The sequence below is a fragment of the Festucalex cinctus genome, chromosome 21 (assembly GCF_051991245.1).
Source record: "Festucalex cinctus isolate MCC-2025b chromosome 21, RoL_Fcin_1.0, whole genome shotgun sequence".
Lineage (NCBI taxonomy): Eukaryota > Metazoa > Chordata > Actinopteri > Syngnathiformes > Syngnathidae > Festucalex > Festucalex cinctus.
This window is the reverse complement of record NC_135431.1, coordinates 10,581,631-10,605,706: the sequence shown is the minus strand read 5'-3', so window position 1 is coordinate 10,605,706 and position 24,076 is coordinate 10,581,631. Positions and strand designations below refer to the sequence as shown.

The following is a 24,076-nucleotide window of genomic DNA, read 5'->3' as shown; positions in this document are numbered from 1 at the left end:
ATCCATAACAAAAACAATAGCAATCTTTACTAAACTAACCTTGACGCGAAACAAGGTGAGCAAACCATTGCTGAATGTTTTGCTCACTTGCTGTCAGCCTTGTTGAAAGGTGTGATTGGTGGCAAACAAGGATGCGAAAGCTGAACACCCCAGGAGTGGTGTCCAAACTACGGCCCGGGGGCCATTTGCGGCCCGCCGTCCATTTTTTTGTGGCCCGAGACATATGCTAAAAACGGCATTTGACTCAGTTCAAATAAAATAAAAACAAAAATGTTTGGAGATAGTCAACATAAGAAGGGAGGGTGTCGAAAAACACAGGTGGTACTAAAGTTTATTTTAGTCAACTAAAACTGACGAAAAAACAAAAATTCAAAACAATTTCGTTAACAAAATAAAATAAAAACGAAGATGCTTTAAAAAAAAAAAGAAACTAACAAACTAAATTTTATGTTTACAAAATTAACTATAATTACAGCAAAAATGTCCTTCGTTTTAGTCTTTGGTAATTAATTTAACGCATGAGCCTTTGGGGATGATTTTAAATGTGATTTTTAGTAGATTTATTTTGATATAAACCGAAATAATGACATTGAGATCATGGTATTTTAAAAAAAAATATTGTGCACAAGTAATACACATAAAAAAAAATAAAAAAAAATAAAAAATAAAAATAAGCATTTATTAAAGAACTAAAACTAATTAAAAAAACTAACAGACCCACCTTGAAAACTAATTAAAACTAACAAAAATTAAAAAAACAAAACTCAAAACAAAATAAAAACTAAAAAGAAAATTTCCAAAACAATAATAACTCTATTGCCATATTAAAAATAAATTGGAATAAATTGTTTTAAATAATGTAGCATTTTTCTAAATATGTAAAAGCACAAATAAATTATTTGTACAATTTTTAGGACTAAACACAATTTCTCTTCATAACATTATGTGCCCCTTGCGTCCGTCTGATTTTTTGTATGTGGCCCTCAAATGAAAACGTTTAGATACCCCTGTCCTACAAATTACATGCAAATTGACAATGACGTAGCTTTTTATGACAGCCAATAGCTACTGTCCTTGCTGGGGAGTTGGCAGCACTGGTCCCACCTGCCAGAAAGGTAATCAACCAATCAAATGTAGCTAGCTGTTGATCGCCCATTAAACCACCTGCGTTAGCCAACACATCATTATCGCCGTTAACATACGTGGTCACATTATATACGGTAGGCCGACAGAAAATATTATTAATTAAGTTAAAAAACAAAACAAAACTGTAGGTACTGTAGCAAATAAGGATAAAAAAAAACAAAAAAAAAACGGAAATATGACGCGCACGACGCCAGACGGAACATCGGAAGCCCCCGGTTAGGTTATGTCAACACCGGCACAAGTTTACCCTCACCGACCCCCTCCGGCGTGGCGGACAATAACCTGTGTTTCCCCGGCACAAAGTCTTCTCTGTGTCCGCCGAAGTTCCCCCGGCCTCCGTGGGAGCGAAACGGCCCCGCACACCCGCCGCGTCGCGTGATGAATCACCGCCTTCCATGCCCGCAGCCGGCCGCCCCTCCAGGTGAGAGTTGGAGGCCAGCTTCGACAAGACCCCGGGGTTAGCAAAGACATCCGTGAAAACGAGTGGAGGAAAGTCATCATCCGTCCCATCTGGTGTACATTACAGAAGAGGTGAGATGCAGACACGCACAGAAGCCAACGCCACTTTTCACTTTTACCTTGTTGGCCTGCTGCTTTTGATGGCTTGACAGGTGCCAATGTATTCAGTAACAATGTAATCTTCTGTGTTACTTTCTAAACCAATAATCAGATTAAAATGATTTCTCCTTGCCTTAATATGAACAATTCCGAACATCCAGGTATGTCTATCTCCATAAAACAAACAGCGTATTGTTTTGTTTTTGCTGACTAGCATATAAACAAGGCATATTGTTAGAGTAATCAAATGACATTTTATCACATTTTGAAATCAAAATAATCCTCACAAATCCAATTGGAACACTCTAAAGTACAACACTTCAATAGAGAGCTTCTTTTCGCCGAGTAAGACTGCCATTTTGACTTGTGACGTAATCTCAAAATTGTCCAAAATAAGAGAATATAAAGTAAATGTATCGAAATAAGATAAAAGTCTCACCCGCGCACTGTCGCACGGTGTGCATAAAGTTGTGCAGCCTACAGAGTAGCTATGAGCATTGAGTCAGATTTAGCGGCTGTGAGCATTCCTTCTATCCTCCCAAGTGTTTACATTTTGTATTCGTGTGTTTGACTCTTTGACTTGTTTAATGAACTGTTGAAAGTGCATCGGCGACTCTTTTGCTCCAAAAGTGATTTCACTCAGAACAGAGGTACCTGTGTTACTGTATTTGTTTAGGTCATATCTATATGTATTTCAATTTTGAACGGACTGTGCAAAATACTGTATACTACTTTATTTAACATAGGATTCTGCATTCTTTGTGCAATGTTTGAACTGAGCGAAAGGATTGCGCTTGGGCTCAAAGTAGTCAAACCAACAAGAGACATTGAGTATTCTAACATCTTTTGAGACATGTGTGCTCAAAGCAATAGTCTGATTCAGTATGGTATGTTGCATGTTTTTCGTGTTTACATTGCCAAAATAGTAATACAGGTAGACCTCAGCTGTTAGCGTGGTTATGGACCAAGACTCACCTCGAATAGCAAAAACAAATTAGTAGCTGCCCCCTCTAAAAATGAGAATTTCTTTTATTAAAAGTTTCTTTTGACTTGTATAGCTCTTTGATATGCTTCACAATGCCACAAGATGGTGTCAAAACTCGTGTTGTGTTGTTCCGATACCGATACTGGTATTGGCAGAGGCGCCGATACTGCATTAAAACAGTGGTATCGGTATCGGTGACTACTCACAAGTAACATGCCGATACCATTCATTCCAATGCTAATATAGGATTTTGGATGCATTGCTCGTGCACTGATATGTGACATGCTCACTGCATGCCGATCTAAGATATCCTATTGGCCCTTGAATGCTCTGAACCAATGGGAGGACAGCTTTTTCATGTTGAGGGAAAAAAAACCTTAGGTATCGGTATGGTATCGGTATCGGCCGATACCGCAAAGCTGGGTATCGGAATCGGTATCGGGGGCCAAAAAAACGGTATCGGAACAACACGAGTCAAAACCCTGGCTGGTAGGACAGCAGTAATTGGTGTCAAGGAAGTATGCATCTTAACTCTAACACATAGAGGAGATGAGACCTGGTGCAAGTAGCAAAAAAAAAAAAAAACAGTTACAAAATGCCCACCCTAAAATGTTTATAATCCCCAATGCAAATGATTTAAATAGAAATGATATGCTAAAATAATAATAAAGACTATGGAACTGCACTATTTTGGGGAAGGATCAATGTTTCTACCAACTGAAAAAATGGCTACCTTTAGCATTTGCGCGCTTATGCTTGGTGGAGGTAATCCGAGTTGAATTAACCCTCCCATGTTACGCATTAGGCCTGCCATCCTCTTATCACTCTTTGTCAATCTAAATCAAACGTTTCCCATGACAGGAAGTGGAAGAATTTGGGCCTGATCCGCCGTCACTAAATGTTTAAGTGGCCTGTTTTGTGACTCGGCGCGGACACAGGAAACATGGATGTGAGTGTGAGAGCTCCATAGGCTGCATGTTAAATGGAAATGTCACAGTGCGAAGTACTAAGACTGAACCTTCCACACCATGTGTGCGCGACGGGTCGGAAGTACAATACACTGATGGGGGGCCGACATAAATCCACACCATGAGGTGCAGATTGTAGCAGCAACTGGAGAACTATGATTTATAGCTTTGTCTTCCGAGTAGTGGTATGCTTTCCTGGAATTTTTATTTGAAGCGGAACCTTGGATCTAACAGCAGTGCCTTTGGACGTTCGGAGTCGAGGGCGTTGTTTCTGCCCCCCCAACTATAATTACTAGTTTTAATATTTTAAGCAGCTCAGCTTTGGTGATTTTTGGAAGCTAGCAGTGAACAAGCTTTAGCCTCGTCACAGTCTGTCCCATCACTGCTTTACGGGTGCAAGTTGTCATCCACTAAGTTGCCGTGACCAGTTAACTTGTCTTGGTGCATGATAAAGCTACCAGAGGAATCGTTGCAATAATCGATAAGATAACCAATTCTAAAAGGATTTGTTTGTCCTACAACTTCAAAAGGTTTTTCCTCATACCATAAATCTGTTCCAGTGTTAAACGGTGGCTCTTAAATCGTTATATTTTCTATGTTACACCTTCATGACTCTTACAGGCAAGTACTATTCAAAGTTGTCACTTTGAATAAAACTTTATTCAGTACACAACTCGTAATAAATCCTCTTCTATATGTCAGTCGGCAGCATTGCGTTTCTTTGGTACTGAATGTGCTTCTTAAAAACTTTCTTGTCAACATTGTTGACCTGCTTTTTGACTACATCCTGTATTCATGCTATTTATGTAAAGTGGGTTTTTTTACACGTAACCTCGATCTCGCAAGATGAATTACTGTAGCAAGGTATTTGTGAGTTCACAAAGTCCGGAGAATACATCTTGTACCACTCCCGTTGATTTCCAATCACAGAGCGAGATTGTGTTTGGAGGCGGGATATGCAACTGTGACGAAACCAGGAAGCTAGCCTGGTCGAACAAACACACCTAACATGGACGAATGGACGCTGCAATTCATTCTGTTCTTGAAGAATTACACACAGTTTTTTTGTTGAATGTTGAACAGCGCGAGGCGCTTCATGCATTTCTAGCTGGTAAGATGTTCGTGCTGTTCCCCGCTTCGGCAAGAATGAAGACAAAATTGTCACCCATGGCCGTGATTGGTTAAAACAAACGTGTAGAGTGACACATCGTCCAATCATCTTGAATTATTGTACATAATGTCCCGCTTATCCCGACCACATTACCGTGACGAGGAACCAGATGGATATTGCGGAGAACTTACTTGAGTCAAGTCAAGTCATTTTTATTTGTATAGCGCTTTCAAAAGTGCATGTCCAGCTGGCTATTGCCAGGTTAGGGTACACGTGTACCGATTACCAAATTTTAACGTTTGATTTTCCACATTCCGGTCAAAGTCAGCAAATCCAAGATTAATGGGTGTTTCTAAAAGATGAACAATTGTCTTGTGGTTTGTGTCTGTAAAATTTGCATTAAACGGAGACATAACCAATTAGGAAGTGACTGAACTGAAGCTTGCTGGACACAGAGTTTCATTGTTTGTATGAAGGTTTTCGCCTCATACTTTTGTACTTTATTCATTTTGTTAAACCTTTATTTATCCACATAATAGTCCCCTCAGCTCAAGGTAGTTTTGAGAAATGAGGTCCTTGAAGAGGAAAAACAGGACGACTCATATGATGGAAAGTGCAATGAAAATGCATATAAAAACCACCCAGGGCAAGTATGAGCAAAATAGTGATGCCCCACGAGCGTACGTTTGTTAGCATGAATGAAACCCTTAAAGGTGTCAGTTTCCAGTCAATAAACATGCGGATCGGACGCTCGGTTCAGTGGGAGTTGAACATGTGGGACCAGTCACTCGCACATTGGCCCTCTGGTCACTTTTTCAGGATACCACTGTGTACATTAAAGTCACTATTCAAACCTCCGCTTAGCTCACGGCTGGTAACATAAGACAAACTAAACACCACGTTTCCCTAAATACAGTAGCAATCAAAGCTCTGTTTGACAGAGTGAATATCGCTCTATAATCAACTTTTTTTTTTTTTTTTCTTTCCCCCCCCTGCTTTCTCTTTCTTCTTTTTCGTCCATGCAGCCAGGCCTGGTGGCTCCTGCTGCTGGACTGTCTCGGACTATTGACGGCGTCTCGACTTCATGCGGCGTTGGCGCGCGTCGTGCCAGTTTGATCGCGGCACGCCGGTTAAGCGTGTGTGGTCAACAGGCGACGGGGGCGCCGTAGGGGAGCGGGGTCATGGTCCGTTTGGTCCAAAGCTGGTGCCACACCGTGTGTCTATTCAGGGTCTGTTTATTGAATGATCATATTTAATGTGTCGTCACTGGCTGACCTTGAATGAGAATGAAATGGGGTACATATAGAATGATTTTTTATTTTTTTTTTCTTAACCAATTTTTCAAAAGTGGTGGGAAAAAACACAAGCATAACTTGACAAGGAGAAGTGTTTTTCACTTTTATTGTGTTAAATGACTTTTGAGACACATTAAACATAATGTGCCAACATTATGGGGTGACTCCTATCAAAACAATGTATGGCCATGGCGGCCATGTTTGCAGGGGAGACAGTCCCTTCAAATGTAATGGAACATAGATGTTAGCTTAGCATCTGTCATAGGAAAGTAACTCAAAGGAGCAGGTCAGATTGGCAGAATACTTTCCACTCTAAACAATATATGGACAGACATGGCGGCCATTTTGGTAAGGGAGAAAGTCCTTTGAAATGTAATGGCGGATAGTTGTTAGCTTAGCATCTGTCATAAGCAAGTAGAAGTAGCTCAAAGGATAAGATCAGATTGGCAGATTTACTTTCTCTTTTGAACAATATATGGACAGACATGGCGGCCATGTTGGCAAGGGAGAAAGTCCTTTGAAATGTAATGGAGCATAGATGCTAGCTTAGCATCCGTTATAGGCAAGTAGAAGTAGCTCAAAGTAGCAGGTCAGATTGGCAGATTTACTTTCCCTTCTAAACAATATTGGGACAGACATGGCGGCCATGTCAACAGGTTAGTGAGTGAGTCCCTACAAATATAATGGAGCATAGATGTTAGCTTAGCATACGTCAGAGGCAAGTAACTCAAAGGAGCAGGTCAGATTGGGAGATTTACTTTCCCTTCTAAACAACATATGAACAGACACGGCGGCCATGTTGGCAAGGGAGAAAGTCCTTTGAAATGTAATGGAGCATAGACGTTAGCTTAGCATCCGTCAGGCATGCATATCAAAGGAGTATGTCTTATCGACCCATTTATATATCTGGCTGTTGTTTTTACTGGAACGAGTAGCGTACACGTCTCGCAACCATAATATTTTGGTACAGTACACGATTTTGGTGGGTGTGTAATCTAATCGTAACGGGACTAGTGGGGAAAAAAGGATGCGTTAAAATTGTCCCCTAATCACCAACATGAGAAATTAGGATAAACTTCAAAACATTTGAATTCAAGCTTTAAAAAAATAAAAATAAAATTAAAAAAATCTATATTATTTACAATAATTTTGTACTGTACCGGGTGTTTTTAGGTCCCTATAAAGTACTTTAATGTAGTGGACAATCGATTCCAATGCATGAGCGCTTCCTCCAATTAGTCTGTTAAATCGTGGTTCCACTGTACAACAAATGTGGCATCATGTTAGTGATTGAGCGATGTAACATTTGATCAAAGTGGCCTTAAACTCTTGACGTCGTCAATTTGATTTCCTTCACCATGCAAAAAAAGTTTTACTACACATGATTCAAAAGCCTTCTTGCAAAGAACTTGTGTGCTTAGAGTATTTTAATCTGACAATTGCAGGCGCAAAAATAAAAAAAATATTTTTTTGTTCTGGCCGCTTAGAGAAAGTGTGGCATATACTTGACACACTCGCTCAAACTTCCAGCTCATCTTTCTCCCCTCTCGCTGTCCAAGGGCATATGGTTAGTCTGGGCAGGAGATAAGAGGAACGTGTCAGTGTGCGCTACTGAACAAACACATCTTTCATCCTTCCCTTTCTTCTTCCCCCCCCATTCCTCGCGTTACCCTCTTCCCGGCTTCTCACCTCTTCCGTTTCGCTGACGGCTGGGCACAATTAGGAGCAGAAGACGGAGAAGGGGCGCTGTAATACGTGCGGGTGACGGCGAAGAGGGGAGGAGAGGCAGGGAATGGGCTTCAGATGGTCTTCGGGAATGAGGGGCTGTAAGGGGACGAGTCAGCGACTGCTTACGTGGAATGAGAGGCGCGCACCGTGCCGCGCGCTTTTGCGGAGAGAAAAGTGGTTTCCAGCCGACTCTGCTTCCATTTAACTTTGGCTTCCTCAATTCACACTCACACATTTGTACAGCACATGAATGCACATGCACGTACCCTGCGTTCACTTTGATTTGTTTTATTGCATTGGTTTCTGTGGTGCGTCCAAAGTTACGGATATCGATACACTGCCAATTATACGATTAGTGCATAATAATTGAAGTTTTTCTCTTGTGTAGAATTTAGGACTCTAGGCACCTATCAAATATTTCTAAAGTTGAGTATGCTATCAATTATCCCATTAATAAATTAATTCATTAATCAACAAGTAATCATTATCAATTTAATCGACTATTTTGGAGCCATTTTTTTTCTTTAATCTAAAGTTGTCCTGATGATTTCAGCATATCAACAGTAATTGTTCACCGATTTCTGTAGTCCTTCATGAAAGCAGACTGATTATCTTCTGTGTTTAATCAAAATAAGACATTTGCAAACATCTGTTTTCACTTTGGACAACAATGACCGAACCGGTAAGATAGTACATCAATCCAACCCCCTTTTTGTTTTCATCACTGTATGAATATGAAGTATAAAATAAGCACCAATCATTGGTTAATACAAATTAATCAGGGAAAACTTCTTTTCTAATGGGTGTTTGGACTCCAAGAATGAGGTCAAACTTAGAGGTTTTTATTTTATTTATTTATTTTATTTATTTATTTTATTTATTTTTTGTCAAAGTCCAATTTGTACGAGTACATTCAAACTCCGAGGTTCCACTGTACAATTTCTTGCAAAATTAAAATGAATCCGTTTCATCGATTGATAATCACTAATTCTAAAATATTCTTCAGTGACAGCACTAATTGTAATAAAAATGTTTTTTCAATATAAAGACAATAGCAAATACACGTGGGATGCAAGTATTATTTCTGTACAATTTGGGTGGCTGTTCTCACATTCTACTGTTGTATCTGTGACTTTGAATGTGTATGGCTTTAAAAGGGTTAGCAAAGTTGGCTGGCTCTTTACTAGCTAATCCGTTAGCCACTAAGTCTGCATGTTAAGTGACACATCTGACCGCTGATCTCGAGGACTACAAATCAACATTGGTTCAGCTATTGCTCCAGAATACTTTGGCAGACGTTGGTGACATGTTAACAGTACGACGATGCCTTCGACAGTATATAAAAGTGCGAGTTACGTCGCTACCCTAGGAACAGAAATAAGTCATAAATCGAGGACAGAAGCAAAATAGAACACAATACCAGTATAGACGCTGTCTCAACCGGTAATGGACATTTGAAGAAGTCCGTGTGCCTTTGATTGAATTTGCACGTCCCGGAACGTATCCCTCATGTAGAAAAGTGTGAAGATGGTCCCTCTCAGCCAAGTGTTGGGAATAACACAATTCCAGCTGCTATTATTAGCAGCACACTGTTCCACAGACCTGATTCTGTGTCCCCAGCCCCCGCCACTCCCTTCATGTCTCCTGTCCAACGGGATCGTTTCATCATTATCTCGCTGCGGCTATCGCAGCTCACTACAAGAAGGGCAGCCCCTTTGCTTCCATTCCAACAAGGCTTTTTATAGGCTTCTGCTTACATTGTGTTACTCGCACAGTGTGTCAAGGGTTCCGGGTGTAATAGTTCCCAGAGTCAGGCGACACACTTATCCTTACATTGAGCACTCAAACACTCGCACCCCTTCATCCGCCCGACATTTCAAGGGCACCAGGGTGGCTGCGATCTCAGCATATCACACCTCGCCCCGTTTGTGTCACTCTTTCAAGTCGCGCATACAAATAGAAAGACAAATATAGCACCCGTTCCGTCAACACCCCCACCGGCCCCAAACTGATCAGTCTTGCATGGTGTGTTAAATTACAGATAAGGGCCGGGCTACTGTCAAAAGTCACAATGAACCGCCTCTGCCTTGACCTTAGCCTGCTAGCTATTGCGTTAGCCAGATGGTCAGAAAGGGATGAAAAGCAAAGTCAACCGTGGACCGATGATGTAAGACATTTGAAGGGTCATAACAAACCAGAGTATTTTCTGTGAACTTTTGCATACTGAGTATTCATGGGGCATCACTCAAATTTTGTGTTGCAACAGTTGTAACTCGAAAAACTTGTAAGTTGGGGAACTTCTAAGTCACTTTAATTCCATTATAGTAGTTTGAAATGTAACTACACTGCACACATCCATGCATGTGTCTCGAGGTGGTCATTCCGTCAATAGCGGACGGCCATTTTGTTGACGATTGACGGGAAACTTCGAAAAATTTAGCTTTGACGGAAGTAGGTTATCGTCCGTCAATAAATTCGTCCATCCGTCAATGACGAACGTCCCATTTTGGTGAGGGATTGACGAATGAAAATTGACAGAGCACTGACGGATGCCCATTTCAAATGACGTAAACATTGACAAACGCTAATTTTGCTGAGCAATCGACGACTGACGCATTGATGATTCTGCTTCAAATATTGACAACTGTTGCCTGCCGAATGACGGACACTCAAAATTCATTGACGCGCCAACCTCTGTAACCTTCACTAACCTTCTGCATTTAAGAGCGCTATAGAAATGACAAAAAAAAAAAACACAATATTTGAATTTTCCAGAAAGTTCCACAAAAAAAACGTGAATAGATTAATTTGCAAATAAATAGGTTTTGACTGTAATTGTGCTCTGTCACATTTCCAGACTTCCCCCGTACGTTATCTTTACAAAGAAAATGCACTTAACACCCACAGAGAAATAAATACGACGTCCGATGTAGCTAAAAGTATGCCATGTGTAAATGCACGTTTAGACTTACATGTGAGTCGTCGAGCCCTGAACAAAAATAAACTGCCAATTAACAGCGTCTGACGCAGGCTGAAATCCCACTGCCTTCCTCTTGTGTTTAATAGCTGACCCGCGACCAGCGCGGTGTTGGTTTAGCACTGCTGTATGTCTGTCCCTGGAGCTGTTAGCCCGATCCCGGGGACAAAATGCCTGTGAGGTTTGTCAGCACTCTGTGTTTTAACAGCTAGTGTCAGTTCCGAAGTTCGGGGTCCGCACTGTCGGAGGTGAATTCTGGTGCAGTCTAAACACGAGTGATGAAATGTCATCTATGTCAGGCACTTGGGCCTTTCGTTCAGCTTTTCGTCTCAACGCTCAATGAGGATATGAGCGACTTTTCAGATTTTTCTGTGGAATTGTATCAAGCTTGACGTTGGAAAATGAGGCCTTCTCTCTCTCTCTGAGGGTCTGTCTCAAACCACAAATACAGATCATGCAGATGTGTTAAAAAAAAAAAAAAAGTGACAGATATAGGCAAGTTATCTGGTTTTCAGGCAGGGTTATTCTATCAAGAAATTATGTCGGGTAAATATTGGTGCTGTTAGGGTTGGAAACAAATGAAGAAATAGGCTTGCTAGGTCCTATAATAATTAGGGGTGGGAATCTTTGACTCTTACGATTCAATTCCGAGTTTTGGGTCTGTGATTAGATTCAGAATCGATTTTTGATTCAAAATGATTTGATTGACAATGATTTCTGCTCCAATTTATAGATGTGCAAAGAATCGTCATGATCTACTCCGGTCTGATTTTGCTAATGCTAATTAGCGCGCTACTCGCCGCACTTTTATCACTCAAAAGAATGGCTATTAACTCATAAAAATGTCTATTTTAAATATTGCCATGGTCCCAAAAACATGTTCTAATGTTAATTGCTACTAAATGGAAACAGATACAAATATACTTTTTTTTTTTTCCTGATGAAAGAAGATAATCTAATCTTTCTTTTGGTAGGTTCCATATCTGTATAGCAATAGAACATAATATTTTGTGGGCTTGCCAAAAAGAAGTCAAAATCCAATAAAACCGCCGGGAGCGAAGGGACTTGCGTCAGTGCCAGGGGTGTGAATTGCCTAGTACCTGACGATTCGATTCGTATCACGATTCACAGGTCACGATTCGATTCGATACCGATTAATCCCGATACGATTTTATAAGTCGATTGTTGCGATTTTTTTCATTCAAATTTAGAAAATACTAATCAGTAAGCTTGTAGAGTGTAAGATTTATATGAAAATGTATTATTTATTTATCTGAAATTTCAGTCTTATAGAGGTTGTAATCTGTTTCATGTTTGAACAGCATTAAAATAAAAATATTAAGGCTTAATGTTCCGTTCATATAACATTCTTCCATGCTCAAGGTGCGAATCCTAACCCGAAGTCAGACGTTTTGTTGAATATTTTTTCCGTTAAAAATGGAAGTTTAAAAATCGATTCTCACACACACACACACACACACACACACACACAAAAAAGGCAATGATGATAAGACGTTGAATCGGTAAGACTACCGAATGAACAATTCTGAGCTCTTAAAAAAAAAAAAAAAAAAGCGCGATTTTTATTTTTTTTTTATTTTTTATTGAATCGATTCGAGAATCGCGCGATGTAGTATCGCGATATATCGCCGAATCGATTTTTTTTTTAAACACCCCTAGTGAAAATGGTTGTGAGTGAATGAGTTAATACAAAACGCTACTGGAATGTATACAGAAAAGCATCTTAACATTTATCACCAGCATATGCATAACTGCATATCTTGCATAACTTGATCGTTACTTTTTTCCTTCTACTCTCTAATGTGGCTACAACAGAACGCGTGGAACCACACTGCCCCTAAGTCCAACATGAACAGCGCTCTCAATAAAGGCACACACAAACAAGGGCAAGACAGTATAAAATAATTTCAATATAATCAATTTTGGAACACTTAAAATCGATTCTGAATCTTACTAAATGAGAATTGGGATTCTTATAAGAATAAAGAAGAAAAATCTGTTTGCAGGGAAGAGTATATCCTTTTCCCGAAGGGCGCAACATTCTAGTTGGCTTCAGTTAAATCCTCGGCCTGTTGGTCATGGCGCTCACGAGGTATCGGAGCATGCTGAAGGGGCTCGCTGCGACCAGCTGGGTGGTCATGTTCATCAGGTGGCACATAAAGCCAAAGTGATCCAAGAGTCCAGAAAAACGTTTTAAGGCCAATGTAAAATTTGTGATTTTTCTTCACAGAGAAATCCAAGGTGTTTATTCCTCTCTTGTGAGTTTGGCTGCATTGCCATTGCCTTAATACAGGCTTTAGTTGTAATGCTTGACACTCCTTCCAGAATAGATTTTTATTTGACATCTAAGCAGCCTCTTCCGCTGATAAATCACACTTTGAAGGAGGAGAGTGAGACACTTAAGTGCTCAGCAGGAAATGGGGCAGAGCCAATGTAAGCACGTGTGTGTGGATAAGCGGAATCATGACCCATGCAATAAGAGACCAAACCAATGTAAGATATTGGATGAAGTATCTCATCCCATGTCTGTGTGGTCCTTTTTTTCCCTCTCAACGTTCTTGACCAACTGTTGTCTTATGTCATCACATCTATAAAGCTCAATCTTATCAATAGTCTTACACATGCTGTCCAAATACCGCAACCTAAGGCTAGCGCGCGGAGGCCAAAGTTCGCCTGTCTCTAATGTGACCCCCGCGTGACCTCCTCTGATGTGATTGACCACTCGCACAAAAGAGCCCCAGTGGTCCGTGCTCGCTAAGGGTTCTGGTCCATCCGTTAGCTACAGCAGGGACCTGATGGGGGGGGGGAGTTTCTGGGTCAGGGGTCAGCGAGATGCCACATGTTTGCTCGTCTGTCACATGGTTCGGTCCTCTCTGGTGACAGTGGCCGGCTTTGAGAGGCCCCAAAAGGGCCCAACCCCCTCAGGGATGCGTGCAGTTCATTCAGGCCTCTGAGGAAGGTGGCATGTGACTCGGGATGATCCGAGACACACGTTCCACAGTCTGCTCATGATATGTAATGCTTGGGATACAATTCACAGTGGATTAGCTAAGGATAGTTACAAATTGTATAGATTGGATTTTCCCAATCTTTTTACATGAGAAGAATCACATGGTACTTTGCTATTATTTGATGATATTGGTCTTAATTTACTCACAAATCTTCTTAAAGTGGAAGTCAATCTTAAACATTCCTTGACAATATATTATATGTGACCTCACCAGTCAAAACATGACATTGTGATGAATATTACATTTGTGGAATATGAGTTATCGAGCAAAATCCAGCCATTTTGACACTTGACTGAAGAGGACATCAAGTTGCTCAGGGCTCAGGCAGCGACCCATCACAGCTCACCTGCCTTTCTGAAGCTGCGCCGTGATTGGTTGTTGCCTGAGACCTGAGCAACATTGATGTCATCTTCAGTCGACAGCAAGTGGAAAAATGGCCGCCCCCTGAAAGGGATAGAAACGGCTTGATTTAACTCATAACTCAACCAGAATGTCATGTTTAGACTAGTTAGGTCACATATATCATATTATTGTCAAGAAATGTTTAAGGTTGAATTCCATTTTAAGAAGATTTGTGAGTAAATTAAGACCAAGATAATAATAATGTGTTAGTTTAATAGAGTATATTATTGACAAAAAAAAATTAACTTCTCCTTTAACTCATTCACTCCCAGCCATTTTAACTGAATTTTGCAAGGGCCCACAGAATATTATGTTCTATTGTTATAAAAACATGGAACCTGCCAAAAGAAAGATTTAGTCTCTTTTTTTTTTTTTTTTTTTCATCAGGAAAAAAAGTAATTTGTATCTGTTTCCGTTTAGTAGCAATTAACATTAGAATACAGCTAAATTTCATCATTATTCACAAACCTGTTGAAAACATTCGGGAAAAGAGCTTGTCGTAACATGGCCCTGGTTGATCTTTTATACTCTGCTGCCATCTGCTGGCGTTTTTTTTTACATTTTATTTTACTATTTTTTATTTTTTTATATATATTTTTTAAATTTGTAATAACTACCATTGCTTTAAGCAACCTCTTCAGGTCAGAAGCTGCATCAAAGCCTTCTGTATGTTCTAGCATAGAAAAATGAAGCAGCAAAAACCATCCGTTTTTAATTAATCTCGAGGAGGTGGCCATTTGGACACTTACTGTCGGCTGAAAATGACATCACAGGCCAAATGACCAATCATTGCTCAGCTTGGAAATGTCACATGACCAAACACATAACTCGTGAGCCGTGATTGGTCGTTACTTCAGCCATTTTGTGTCGACAGCAAGTTGCAAAATGGCCGTACCCTGAGATGGATGAATTTTGCTGCTTAATTCATATTCCACAAACACTGTCATAAATGCAATCACTGCACTTCTATCCTCTGATAAACCTTGCTGACAGGTATGATGTCTTATTGCTTGGAATGTCAGTCTGGTCCCCTTTGTAACAAAACAGCCTTATAATGTATATAACCTATTTTTATTCATTACTGTCAAAAAAAAAAGAAAAGAAAAAAACCCTCTCCAAACTTTTAATTTTGAAGTTTCACAAAGTCTTCTCATGCAATTGAGCCTTAAATAGAGATAATAGATTTGTTCTCAAGCTATTTTCAAGGCTTTCAGTTGGTTAATTATGCATAAAAATAACAATGAGGGAGCAGACCAATAGTATCGATTTGTGGGGAAAAAAAAAGAGCTTTCCGCTCGACCGTGACGATACGTTATCTCAAGTTCCGAAAAAGGTGTCCTGCACATACCCGCGTTATAAATAAGACGTGATAGTGCAGACAATCGCATTTGTTTTTAGTGGAGGTGACCCTGTCCAGACTTCCATGGTAGGGCGCTTGCGTTCCTGCTGAGGAGGTGAAATGTGAGCCCGGCTCGCTGTCCTGGATCGATGGACTCGCCTCGGCTGCCGTTCCCAGGAGTCCACTCGCTCTCCATCACTGTCACCGCTTCCCCGTCTTTGCGTCTTCCTGCCTCGGCATTCTGTCGGCTTCTTTTCGCTTTTTCGGCATCCCGTCTCCTCTTCGCTCATTTTCTGGCCTTCTTTCCCTGTCGATATCCTGTCAAATCTGCAAACGGAATCGACCGTATTACTGCTGAGGCACAAGAAAAACACACTATTTGATTAAGCGCGATTATTGTAGGCCGCATGAAATATTGAATAACAGAAACCTTTGACCATTATGTCCACTGTAGCTTTTATTAGTTTTCAACATACTTCATTCATTTCTCATTTTCTTCCCGTTCTGATCTTTTGTTCAGAAGCAACTGGTCTTTTTCCCCACAGTGAAAGAAATCACTAGAAACCTTTTAATTAGAATTGATTCATTGTAAGAACAAAGGAACGTTCACATGATCTGTTTCAATTGTGTGTTTGTGTGTACCTGAAAGAGTGGTGTGTTAAAGTTACAGCACGTCATATTAATTGAAGTCATTCATTATACTGAGCTCTGTTGACCACCTTTTTGTTATAAGGTTAAAAAGATAATAATTAAATGGGCCATTTGGTGGCTAAGAATTGATTTTAAGTGAATGCTAAAAGTCCATTACGTATATTTGAATGTAATATCTTTTTGAATGGCTTTTTGTCTTACCACAATTCTTAGCAGTCACTTGCAGACAAGTAACGACAATGGGAAAGGGCTGCTCGGGTCACCAATCGTGACTTTAAGGTTTTTTTTTTTTCCCTTCTTTTTTTTTTTCCCCATACAAGGTAAACATGCTATAATTAGCCACAAAAGTACTGGTAAGCTTTTTCGGAGTAACACAACATACAGTATGTCTGCTTTTTAGTTGCTAATTTTTTATTTTTACCTCCATCAATTGGAAAGAGTAAGGCTAGAAGTATTGTTTTGATGGTCATTGTTTATCAATTGCTAGTTTCGTGTGATGTAGCAAAAATTAGTTATTTTTCGCTCACACAGAAAAAATGGTGCATTCAGGGGACTTTCACAGCGTCGGAAACTTTAGATTTCTTCGATAACGTTTTAAGGGGCAAGTAATTGACCATTTGGCCGATTGTTTTGGCTGATGTTTGAAGGCCAATAATCGGCCGATTATAATCGGCGGCTGATTAAACAGTCGGGCCCTAATTACAACAAAGTCAATATTGACATTTGAATAAAAAAAAAAAATGATGCCAATATTTTATATATATATATATATATATATATATATATATATATATATATATATATATATAGATAGATATATATTTTTTTTTTTTACACCTGAAACAAAAAAACTCGACCAAGTGACAGCTTGCCACTTGAAAAATTTGTAATTTGGGGCAATCATAAATTAAATCAAGGTGTATCAAAACAAAAATAAAAGGATTCCAAGATGGCCGATTTTCCAGTAAACATTTTCCTGTGGTTGAGAGCCATCAATCCACCTTTGGCAGCGCTCCTCGCGGAAACAAGGATCATATCCAGTCACAACACTCGCGTGTTTGGTTTCCACCACAGAGCTTGGTCAGACGCCAGTGGCGAGAATTTCTGAGGCGGTAAGGAGGAAAAGAAAAAAAAAAAAGCAGAAGGAAGCTTTTCTGCTCTCGAGTATGCAAGAAAGAGACACAGGTGTATAGCATGCACTTTTGTATCTAATTTGTTAATGTGGGCGCGAGCAAAGATAGACTTGACGAGCTCCTTCTGTGCAGCTTTCATCTCCTCGTATTGTTCGCAGGGGAGCACGACCGCTCCCCTCAACACATGTTACAGCGCTTTTGTAATGAGTTGAAAACTCCCATCTGCAGCGGCCTTGCCGATCCCCCTTTCTTCTCCGGGTCAGGAATATCAGCCATTAATCATCACCTGGCTGGGTGACAAGCCGCCGTTTGATAGCAGGTTTGATTGAAGGCGCTTTGACAGCGCTTTCTCTCGAGTCGATGTCGCTAGAGGGGTAAAAAGGTGGCGGCGGTGGGCGGGAGGTGGAACGTGGTGTGTAGAGGGGCGGAGGGGGGGGTCAAACACACATCACAAGAAGCATAATTGGCCATGAGTGAGCGCTTACTGGATCAGCAGCCCAGCCTCCTGACTAAGCGCCGTGTATCCGCCAAACTGGACCCCCTCCAAGCAGCCGGGAATATTTTTGAATTTGCCACCTACATCAGGCCTCAGGAATGTTGCACCCTCAAGCGCTTCATCACCTTTACCTAGGCATAGCATACCTTGTTGCTCTGCTTCCCATTATTTTACTTAAAATGCACATCTATATTGACTCATCAGAAACACATGTTTTGTGACATACCGGCACATGTGCAGATCATACATGCAATAATGGGGACGTGTTAAGCTATTATCCCGAAAGCTGATAGGTGGGTTCATTGTAAAATAGGTCCAAGGTGCACTCCGGAAATTCCTACAGAAGTAAAACCTCCATTTGTGTTGTTTTCATCCCACACCGGGTCACCACAGATCCCACTTTTATCACAAGCATATTTCTGTTTCTTCCAGATCGTAACTAGGGAATGGTTATACCTCAGGTGTGCTTACAAATGCCTCATTTCTGCTGCATATTGTTGGCCCAAGTTGGGATATGCAATTGTATTCACGAGCAGACTGATGGCAAACTGCTGCTGTGTGTAACGCCGCATCAATCTTGAGCTTAACATGACGTTAGGTGTCCGCTTAGCATACTTGGAACGTCAACGGACCAGAAATTGCTACCTGGTTTTGCGATTGTCAGAGCGTCAACAGTTGTGCCTGGACTCCTACACCAAATCGCGTTCACATATTTGCTTACCATTTAACCACTGAATCCCAAATCTACAATGCAGTATTAGGGCCACATATAAATATATAAATATATTTTAAAATATTCAGTGAGAAAAAAACCCTCACAAATTTATGTGAAATAAACTCGCAGTTTTTGTGGGGGTTTGACTCAGAAACTTGCAAGAAATACACGTAGCAGACTCTCTTTGTGCCAAATCACAATTCCCAAGTGTGCAAAATATATACAGTGGAAGAACTCGTTAAATTAGACTTTTTTTTTTTTTTTTTTCTTTTTTTTTTTTTTTTCTTTTTTTCGGGTTTTCAAAAATTTAACGAATTCTTCCACCGTGGGTATTTTTACACACTTGGAAATTGTGACTCGGCACAAACATCCGAGTAGACTGTCTCACAAGTTTCTCGCAAATCTGCAAGTTTATTTCACATAAATTTGAGGGGTTTTTTCTCTCGCAAATTTGCCACTAAAATGTTACAAATATTTGAGTATTTTCTCATAAATTTGTGAGTTTTCTCAATATATTGAAAAAAAAAATATATAGGCATAATACGCTGTTGTACAAATCAATTTCAATGGATTACTAATTGTTCTTTTGTGTTAAAAACAAAACAAAAAAACAAGTCAGTACAAAAAATAGAAAAATCCAATTTGATCATATTGGTAAATGTGGTTGGCCGTCATCCCTCTCAGTGTGGATGAACTCCTCCTGGGTGCCTTTCCTCACAGGGTTCTACTGTGCCCCGCCATGTTGTGTTGCGATGGCCTTTCCTTTTTATTGTATTATGGATGTTTTAATTGTTCAGAACTTTGAGTTGCATTTGAAATTATGAAAGGTGCTATATAAATAAAGTTGGATTTGATTAAATAGGAGTATCTACATCATATGTTGTTTTACCAAGCCTAATATTCACTTTCTTGAAAACATGTCGGCGTGTACATGTGCAACCGACGTGCTAACGCAGCCGTGTCAAACTTTCGGAAAGGTTTTTTAGTTTAAAATAACATACTTTAACCTTGCGGTTCCCTCGTACACTGGTTACTGGCAGAACGCAGGGTATTTTTTCACTTTCGGTAAAGTTTTAAGTCCATCTGTGTCGCCCATCCATGTCGTGTCTGTCGAAGCAACTAGCTAGAGCTAAGCTAGCTAACCCCTGTGACAATTCTCAGGGGCCAAAAGGCTAAACTTGGTTGAATTCTTATTTAAAACAGGCAGGCCTGGGGCATTCTAACTCAGTCTTTGGACGCCATAGCATATCTGCTAGCTAGATTCTACAATTACTTCTTTGGTTTCACTTTCAAATTCTCCTTGCCCAAAGTAGCCTGTTAGCAGACATGTACTGTATAAGATGTTTGGTCTACGGAGTGACACTGTAGCATATATAAGCAATAAAAAGGCCAAAGTCTTACACAGTATTGTACATAAATAATTCATTGCAATCTCTAAAATACTCAAATTACTCCGTCTGCCCCATGCAAGGCAACCTAAGATCATGCCGTGGATGAAAAGGTGAGGAAAAGCTTGCGTTTTTCTTCAATTCCCCCAAGGAAGGTTAAGGGGCGGCGTGCCTTGGCAGGGTTCACCGCCAAGGTCTGAATGCGTGTTTGTGTGAGCGAGCTTTCTGCGTAGTTAGGAAGGGTCTGTCTGAGGAGAGCCCGTTTCCGCCGCCGAGGTAAATTCACAGCGTCGACGCCGACAGCGGGCCGTCTTTGGGGGTGGTCACGCTCAAGAGTCCCCCCCCAAGTTTCATGGCTGGGGAAAATAAAGGGGCTCTCTGTCTTTTTGTGCTCTGGAAACATTGGTGATATACTTCAGTCAAGTAGCTTGTGTTTCAGCTGCCAACAGAGGCCTTTGTGGTGCACATGTAAGGAAGGGTACGGCAATCGTTTCAATACCATCGATTCCAAAACCTCACATCGGTCATTTTTTCCCTTTTTTGTTTTTGTGAGGTTTTTGGTGATTTGAAAATAGACTTAATCACATTCATTTTAATTTTGTGTTAGTGTATTACGAAAGCATTTTTCCCCTAATTACCGTTTGGTGTTTATTTTGTACTTCATATTCGTATAGTGATGAAAAAAGAAATGGGATTGATGCTGCACTATGTTACCCTTTCGGTCATTGTTTTCATCTGTTTTTTTTTTGTTTTTTTGTGTAAGAACAGATGTTGGTATATATCTTATTTTGGTTGAACACAGAAGATAATCAGTCTTCTTTCATGAAAGACTACAGAAATCCGTAAAGAATTACTGTTGATATGCTGATTAATCGATTAATCTTATGTTTGGAATCGTACAGTCGTCATAGTCGATGAAGGATGATTTTTTATTGTAGCATTTAGAATGATAAATATTCTTAGAATAAAGCATCTGAATTCTGGGATGTTTGAAGCCTCGGTGGAGGTTTGTACTCTCAGGGCAGGACTTGACTTGCCCAAGACAAAATGACTTCAGACTTTACAGGTTATGACTTTTTGAGACTTGCACAAGACTTGGTCCAATCTTTGCTTTTTTTCTGTAGAATGTCCTTGCTGGGTGTGAAGCTGCATATTTAAAAAAATTAGTGTACTTAATGTTTAGTGGCATCTCGTTATGAGTCACCATTTAGTCATTTTCTTCAGTGTGTTTATGTATGCATGTTTTGAAGCGTACCCTTAATGTGGCCTTGACCCAGGCACTTTCTCTTTGGCTGTTAAACAAAAACGGAATGTTCCTGACTGTGTAGCGTTCATGTAGCTCTTGAATAGGAGTGTCTTAATAGCCATGTTATTGGCACAAAAGGCTCCACAAGCACCAGACTGCCTGCAAATTGTACAGTAAGTGGTTGCATTGTTGTGCATCCGGCGAGAGAGTGATAGTCATCTCCAGCCAATTACGCTCGGAGATGCAGTTAATTATCGCTGCCGTTGATTATCCTAATCATGTCTTGGGGAGGAGCCACCAAACATGCACAATAAGCGTTTTATTGTCTCTCTCAATTGGACCGTGGAGGGAAATTGAATGTGTTGGGCAAGAGGGGGGGGGGGGGGGGGGGGGGTGGTAGTGAACTGGCTGCTCCTGTTATCTAATATCTGTAACAAATCGGTGGGCTGGGGGAGGGGCGGAAGGGGAGAGACTATCATCAATTCCTCCTCCCCTCATCCTTCTCTTTGTTCCATATGTCAGTCGATGTGGTAATGCTACAGACATGACGTCACTCGGCGGGCAGTTGCACACATTACTGTAATAGCTCTGTGAGGGGAGGGAAGACCAGACAGCTTATTTTGCAGCAATACTGTACATACAGTAGGTAGTCGATCATTTTCCTTTGTCCATCCCTTGAAGGGATACTTTACTGATTTAGTCATTTTTGGCAGTCAAACATTATTTTGCCTATAATAAATTTGATATTTTCTTTATTTTTCATGTACAATTAGTACCTTTTAAAAACACATTTTGCAACTTGCTGTCGACTGAAAATGACATCACAAGTGCTCAGGTAACCAATCACAGCTCAGCTTGTGAATGTCACATGACCAAACCTAGAAAACAGGTGAGCTGTGATTGGTTATCTGAGCCCTTGTGATGTCATTTTCAGTCGACAGCAAGTTGCAAAATGTGTTTTTAAAGGTACTATTTGTACGTGAAAAATAATGAAAGTATCAAATTCATTATAGACAAAATATTAACTTTTTATTGCTATAATGGGCTAAATAAATGAAGTATCCCTTTAACCAAAATTCAACAATAGTTTTGTGTACTTAAATATTTGGCGGGTTTCACCATTTTTCATAGTTTATGATTTTGAATCAGTCAAACATTTTTGTGAAAGAATGGGAATGGAATATAAAGAAAATAAAACATGATTTTTAGATAAAAAAAAAAAAAATCCTCCACTCCTCAATTCTCTAGGCACAAGTCAAAATTATTTTTTGTTTATTTGCAGGACTAAGCACAAATGCCATGAAGCTACGTAGACGATCGATTGTGGGAAACTGATTAATGGTGTCTCCAGGCAGCTGAGGCAAAATGGAGAGCGCTACTTGGGTGCAACCAGTAGAGGCGCTGTTGAATCTGTTTCGACTAATTTGCAGTCTGAGGAAGAGCTGAAGAAGAGCAATGGATATCATCTGTTGAAAGTAGTGTTGTTCCGATATGGTTTTTTGGCCCCCGATACCGATTCCGATACCCATGGACATGTTTCGGAGGACTTAGTCTGGTTGTCATTTTGTCAATTGCGTGCTTATGATGTCACAATACAGTCGATATAAAAATGATCTGCCTCCCAAAAAGCCTGCCAGATAGGGCTCTGCAATTAATCAAAATTCAATTATTATTTAAATTATTACGCTATACACAAATACAAAATCGGCAAAATCGTAAACAAAAATAAAAGATTATTAATACTAAATTTGAGTTTTTTGTTTTTTTTTAAAATGTAGTTATTTGCACTTTTTTTTTTTTAATAAAACTTATTTGGCCCAAAAGGAACTTGCATAATTACAGTGTTTCAAAGAAATGTATTTGTCTTAATAATTTTTACATGTTTAAACATTTTCTTGCTTTGTACCAAAAAAAAACAAAAACCCAAAAAACAGATTGTCGTGATTTCAGTTATTACCAAATTAATCGTGATGAATATTTTCTTCATAATCTAGCAGCCCTACTACTAGAACATCAGAACTTTCCTTGGAAACAGTTTTGAAATGACTTGGGTTGGTCTTCATTTTGTGATATACTGTATGTACTGTATCCCCCCCCCCCCCCCCCCGTTCCACTCCACTCACCATCCAGCTGACTTCCCGTGCTGGAGACCCAAACCAGACCAGGAAATCATTTGGTGCAAACCTGTACCTTGTTCTAGTCTGTTGTTGTCATGGTCGCAAGTGTTTTTTTTTGTTTTTTGTTTTGATTTAGTATTCCTTCCACCTCAACCCCCCACATCACCACATTTGTCTCTTTAATCGCTCTCTCCCTTGACAAGCACATCTCCCTCCAAAGCGACAGCCTGGACATGAGTGCTGTAGCCGGAGTGCACTACTAATCACGACCCTGCGGTCTGATGAGCACCGCTAGGACCCCTCTGGGAGGTGTCAGCACCACTCATTGATGGCGCGTATATGCGCATATGGTCCCTCCGGCGTGCGTATCGGTGGCAATGTAATGTAAACATCAATCTTCGGCCGTGGAGAAAATGGAAGCTCAAAGCCGAAGGGGCACCAGGGGGGATGAAGCGTTGCGCTTAAATGCGTCCGTCCCATCGCATCGTCGGCCCGTGATGTGAGCGGACGAGCTGTGATTGATTCGAGCGGCGGTGGCGTGGTCGCTTGCGAACCTACAACGGCGTCTTTCAACGAAGGAGGAAGAAAAGCAGCTGAAAAGAAAGAATGCCGAGCGAGGTCCTCAACTCTCATCTGGGCAATGAGAGATGATGGCTGGTGACAATACAGCTTTCACCAAAAATGTTCCGCTGACCCCCGCCCCCTCCCCCGTCTCCGCTGTACCTCGAGGTCCTGGCTTGCGAACCTCTGCAGCATCCAAGCCGCCCTCCTCAAACGGCTCGCTGTTAA

The 24,076-nt window shown here is 40.5% G+C and overlaps 1 protein-coding gene across 3 annotated transcripts in view; it reads left to right on the top strand.

Moving 5' to 3' along the window:
• The first annotated feature begins 1,341 nt into the window (after window positions 1–1,341).
• Window positions 1,342–24,076, top strand: part of eva1aa (eva-1 homolog A, regulator of programmed cell death a) — a 282,265-nt gene continuing 259,530 nt past the window's right edge. For all 3 annotated transcript variants that reach the window (XM_077511030.1, XM_077511023.1, XM_077511024.1), the window contains exon 1: window positions 1,342–1,677. The gene's annotated coding sequence lies outside the window, so the exon portion shown is untranslated. The remainder of the gene's footprint in view (window positions 1,678–24,076) is intronic.